This window comes from Mandrillus leucophaeus, unplaced genomic scaffold (assembly GCF_000951045.1).
Source record: "Mandrillus leucophaeus isolate KB7577 unplaced genomic scaffold, Mleu.le_1.0 Scaffold762, whole genome shotgun sequence".
Taxonomy (NCBI): Eukaryota; Metazoa; Chordata; class Mammalia; order Primates; family Cercopithecidae; genus Mandrillus; species Mandrillus leucophaeus.
Window position 1 is genome coordinate 543,293 of NW_012108275.1, and position 5,987 is coordinate 549,279.

Genomic DNA, 5,987 nt, shown 5'->3' on the forward strand with positions numbered 1-5,987 from the left:
AGTCCAATGTGGCCCATATGACAGAAAGGGCACGGACTGAAATTAGAATGAGGACAGGGAACATGATTGTTCTTATTCAACTGTGCCCAGAACACAGTAACCGCTGAAAAACATTCGGAGTGGATGAAATCAGTATTTTATTATTTAATTCAAAAGCCCTCATCATAATCAATCCATGTCCTTGTTGACTGCAAACTGCTCCTGGGCAGAAACTGGGTCTGTTTTATATATTCACCAGTGTATGCCAAACGTCCAGCCCAGAGGTAACATATATTAGAATGGCAATTAATATTTGTTGAATGAATGATTCCTTATTTCAGATAGGAAACGGAGGCTCTAAAACACGGTAACCTGGCCAAGGTCACATAGCAAGTGGCAGAGGGAGAATTCCAACCATAGTTTCTAACGCTGAGTCCCTTTTTCAGCCTCCTGAGCTGTGTCCCCGGGGCATAGGGACAGGGCGCGGGAACCCGGTGCTGCGCGGCCAGGGACGGTCGTAAGTCCGTCCTCACTTGCCCCGGTCCCACACCCGGGCGAGGCCAAGGGAGGCAGAAGAAATGAGAGGCTGGAGAAGGCGCTCCGAGGAAGAGGGTAAACAGGTTCTGGGGCTGCGCAAGGCGCTCTCTGAGCGACAGCTCTACCCGGCGCTCTTGCTCCCACGGCTCTAGAACCGCAACCTACTCCTTTCCTCCAGTCTCGGTCTCCCTGGGTCTCCGCCACTCTCTCTTCCTGGCTAACTTATTTCTCACTGGGTAACCAAGGAAATCTAAGCTATCGCACTGACCCCACAGCCTCAAAACAAGCCCATCTGCAAAGGCCACCAAACACCAAACACCAAACACCCGCGCCCACACCCGGCACAGCGTACGCTCCGCAACGGATGCGCATGCGCGAGTGAGGCGGCCGAGTTCGCGTGTGAGTCTGTGCGCATGCCTGAGTGTAACTGGGTAGGGTGTCCTTGAGTGTGTCCGAGCGCAAGCGCGTGTAAAGAGCGAAGGAGAGGTGGGGGCGAGTGTGCATGAGCGCGAGCATGAGTGTGCTGTCGAGAATGAGATTAAGGTACGTGGGCGTGATGGCGTGTGAAGAGGTGAAAAATGAATTAGAATGAGGGCAGGGAATGAGATTTTCTTTTTTTATTTTTAAATTATTTCAATAGTTTTTTGGGGGAACAGGTGGTGTTAGGTTACATGGATAGGTTTTTTAGTAGTGATTTCTGAGATTTTGGTGCACCCATCACCCGACTAGTGTGCACTGTACCCAATGTGTGGTCTTTGATCCCTGTGCGCGTAGCTGTGTGAGTGAAGCGTGTGTTTGGGAGCATGGGTGTGTGTGAATATATGAGTGTGTGAATGTGTGACTGTGAGGAATACGAGAAACTGGGGGTGTGCACAGGATGAGTGGGGTGTGAATGAGAGTGTGAGAACGTGCGTAGTGAGAGCATGAGTGTGTCTGCATGTGCCCGGCCTCTCGAGCCCCGCCTCCCGGCTAGGAACGCCTTCCTCTCGGTGAGGTGCGCAGTGGGCGCAGACCCGCTCTGCTGGTATTGGAGCCTGGCGTGGGCTGGGGCTTGAAACTGGCGTCACTCAGCGAGCCAGAAAGGAGTGGGCGGGAGTGTCTGGGGAGTGCGCTGTCTCCCCATATAGGAGCCTGGACACGCTAAGTAGGAGGGGCTCTGGGAGTATTGCCTCGATGTCCTCCCTTTCACCTGCCCCTAGTATTGCTTACCCACCTGTGGATCATCTTTATGTTCATGAACTCAGGGAGCATCCATAGTGTGCCTATGGTATGCCAGGCTCTACTTGGGCTTGGGAAACTATGAGAACAAGATAGCTTAGATCTCATTCGTTTTGGAACTTCCACAGGGCCTTTTATTAATGTGTAACCAGCTTGCAAAATGCCAGTCATACACAAGTTTTGGCGCCTCTCTCCTCAAGCAGAGGGGCATGGAGATTATGAGACAATGACAGTAATAAGATGATGCATTGAAATCAGTGCAATCCATTTCATCTCCAACCCAACCTCACTCTTTAACTGCACCACTGAGCTTGGGATTGGATTTAGGAGGTCCTGGATGTGAATCCACCTTCTCTCTGACCATGGAAATAATAATGACCCGCTTCTCACAGGATGGTTGTGAGCATTAAATGAGTTAAGTCATGACATCTCTTGGAACAATGCCTTGCACATACTTAGCGCTCAGTATACAAACTATGATGATGTTGATGTGTGATGACGTTCCCTGAGTCTGATGGAATGTTGTGAGGAAAGGAGGAGGATGTGTTTGTGAGCTACAAAGTTTAAGGGATTATTTCTGGATTTAAATTAAATTAGGCCAAAATTAAATTAGGCTAAAAATTAAATTAGGCCAAAATTAAATTAGGCAAAAAATACAAAAATTAGCCAGCATGGTGGTACACACCTGTAGCCCCAGCTACTTGGGAGGCTGAGACAGGAGACTTCTTGAACCTAAGAGGTGGAGGTTGCAGTGAGCCGAGATTGCACCACTGCACTTCAGCCTGGGCCACAGAGCGAAACTTCATCGAAAAAAAAAAATACATATGTATATAATAAATTAATTAAATTGTGTATAATTTATACAGATTGAGTATCCTTTATCAGAAATGCTGGGGACCAGATGTGTCTGAAGATTTTGGATTTTTTATGGTTTTGGAATATTTGCATGTATGTAATGAGATATCTTGGAAGGGGACCCAAGTCTAAACACAACATTCATTTATATTTCATACACAGCTTATTCAGTGTACATAGCCTAAAGGTTTTTTATACAATATTTTAAATAATTTTTTGCATGAAGCAATATGTTTTAAGTACTTGTATGTGGAATTTTCCACTTGTGATATCATGTTGGTGCTCAAAAAGTTGCAAATTTTGAATACTCAGCCTGTATTACATTCTCCTCTAGCATCTGGCTAGTATTATAGTATCAGATACTCCATCTTTCTCCTTTACTGTGACTTCTTTTCTTCTACCAGTGTTATCAAAAGTGCTGTTACCAAGGGAAATAAAAATGCAGCAAGAACCTATAGGAGCTGAATATTCTTTTAGGCAGCTTTGGAAGCATTTTTAGTCCTGTTAAAATGGAAGGGAGTATTTTCACAGTGGCACAAAATGAATGCTGTAATTTAACCTTGTGAGCAAAATTTCTGATTAAATATGACATAGGAGATATGTTTCCCGATTAGTCATGTACCTACCTGGAACAAAGTATTGTGTAAACAATTGCAACACATGCTTATTTTTATTTTAGAGAAGCTGACTTATTAAAAACATTTTTTGATATTTTGATCAAATATTTTGATCACTATGTATAGTACATATATATATAGTGCATATATATGTATATATATATATGGAGCGCAGTGGTGGGATCATAGCTCACTGCAGCCTTGAACTCCTAGGCTCAAGCCGATCACAATATAATTTTGTTTAAAACCAAAAGGAACATTTTTAAAGATTGGATTTCATTATTGAGATGTTTTCCCAAGGAAAAAAAAGTATCAAAAAGAAGGCTTGAAAGATTGGAGAATTGATTGCCGATCTAGATTCTTGAATTTAACAGCAAGAAAGGAATTCTGTCCTTATGTAACTGACCTATCTCATGTTATAACTAGGGAAACTGAGGTCTCGAGGGATGAAATTGTCTTAGTGGTCAGTCTCTCCTACAGTGACCAAGTAGGACCATATCAGCTTTGTTCCTCTACCTCCAGTTTTATACACGTGCAGGAAGATGCCCTGGAAACTAGAAGAGAAGGTACAGGAGTTCCAGGTTTCTGCATTATCCGCAGGTCTCTGTTGCTGGCACCTCCATCTTCTGATGACTCCTGCCCAGATCCTTTTAATCTTCTGTGACTCCTCTCTTGCTCTTTCTCTAATCCTGTACATTTAACCCATCACACAGTCCTGATGGCTTTATCTTCAGATGCAACTGGAAACTGACCACTTCTCCACATTCCAGCCACTATCACAGGGGTCCAAGCCATCACCACTGCGTAGTGATGACTGGGTTCATTCTTCCTGTACTTGCCTTTACAATCTGTTCTCAACAGAGCAGCCAGAAGGATCCTTGTGAAATAGAAATCTGATCAGGTCAAATCAAGAACAAAAGGCTCTCCATGATCCCACCATGGCTATCTCTGACTACTCCAACCACTGACCTACTTGGTCCCTCTGTTTTCCTTGCTGGTCTGGCCCTTTCTGGCCTTCCCCTCTGTTGAGAACTTTTCCCCTACAAGCCCACACATGTCTTACTTCCTCACCTTTAGGTCTTTCCTCCAAAGGCACTTTCTTTTTGTTTCTTTTTTCTTTTTTCTTTCTTTTTTTGCTTTGAAATTTAGAAATAAATTTTAAGATCTGAAATGTAATTCCTATTATATTTGTAATTTGTATTCACACACTCATTCACACACACCCATGCTCCCAAACACCTACACGCTTCACTCACACAGCTACGCTGACAGGGATCAAAGACCACACATTGGGTACAGTGCACACTGCTCGGGTGATGGGTGCACCAAAATCTCAGATGAAAGGAATTTGTAATAGGAAATGTAATATCAACTTTTCCAGAAAACTGTGGCTTACACAATAATGCATTGCCTCTATTGTGTTACAACGTGCATTAGACTGAAATACAAAAACCATGAAACAAACCACCATCCTTCAACAATTTGAGCAAAGATAGAATATATATGGAGTGCAGTAGTGGGATCATAGCTCATTGCAACCTTGAACTCCTAGGCTCAAGCCAATCACATATTGTTGATCCTAAGGAACAACATAGATGGATTTGCAGAGGATGGGCTGTTTTACTTCAAGCACCATTAAAAAAAAAAAAAAAAAAAAAGAACAAATGCATGGGTTTTTGGGTATATACATTAAATTGAACCTTTGGCACTAGGAGTCAGGGCATTTTGTCATGTAACATTAACACATATTAGAAAATTGTGTAGTGTCAAAGGGGTAGAACCACCAGCATTCAAGTAGTGTTGTCAACTAGGCAATAAAGTGTTCTGCTGAATGTTTCTTCTTTGTTCTAATTACTGCATACCTGGTAGCAATTTTGAAATGAGAAAAGGAACTTACACTCCTTTTATTTTCTGTTTAAAACAGAACAGAAAACAAACTGAAACTTAAGCCCTGTTATACATTAACAATGTTAAAGAACATCAATTTTACAAGAAAAAGACTAAGATCAAAAAGTGTTTCCAGATCTCAGGCAAATAACAGTGAGTGGTCTATAGACTAGCACAGGGCTTTGTGGTAGTACTTAGCAAAAGCTACTCTGTCATCACCACCAGTAAACATGGATGCAGAATTCTTTGCCAGATATTTTAGGAAATCATGCAAATAGCCCAACAATAACGCAAGGCTCTTCTCGTCAAGGGATGTATAGGCCAACATTTCTCCAATTGTTACAAATAACCTCAGTAGGTATGTGCTCCTTAAACCTGAGACACAGGAGCATCGGGGTGAGCCAAGAGGATTTCCGCATACTGGGGCCTCTCAAATTTGTAGAGCACCTAAGTGTGTAACATCACGTCGAAATATTCTTTTATTCTTGCCACAACTTCATTAACTGCCTATGCCTTATTATCGACGTTTCCCTGTGATTTTTTGCAATTTGCATACTCCTTTAGAATTGCATCTACATTTTGCTTAGCGGGAAGTTAAAACAGCTGCTTCTGCTTGGTAACTAAGTCCCAGTCCCTAACAAGCCATGGTTTCGATTCTTCAGGCATCTTCACTTTAACTTCCATTCTGTTCTTTTTTTTTTTTTTTTTTAGTTTCTTTTTTTTAAATTTTATTTTATTTTTTTAAATTGGGGTCTTGCTCTGTTGCTCAGGCTGGAGTGCAGTGGCATGATCATGGCTCACAGCATACTTTCTCTTGGGGAAAGGAGTGTGTATGTGTGTGTGTGTGTTTCATCAGGTCCTTCCACTAACTTCCATTCTTTTTTTTTTTTTTTT

At 42.5% G+C, this 5,987-nt stretch overlaps 1 pseudogene; it reads right to left on the reverse strand.

Annotated features, from left to right (window-relative positions):
• Nucleotides 1-5,262: 5,262 nt before the first annotated feature.
• LOC105529393 overlaps nt 5,263-5,987 on the reverse strand; it is a 2,030-nt pseudogene continuing 1,305 nt past the window's right edge.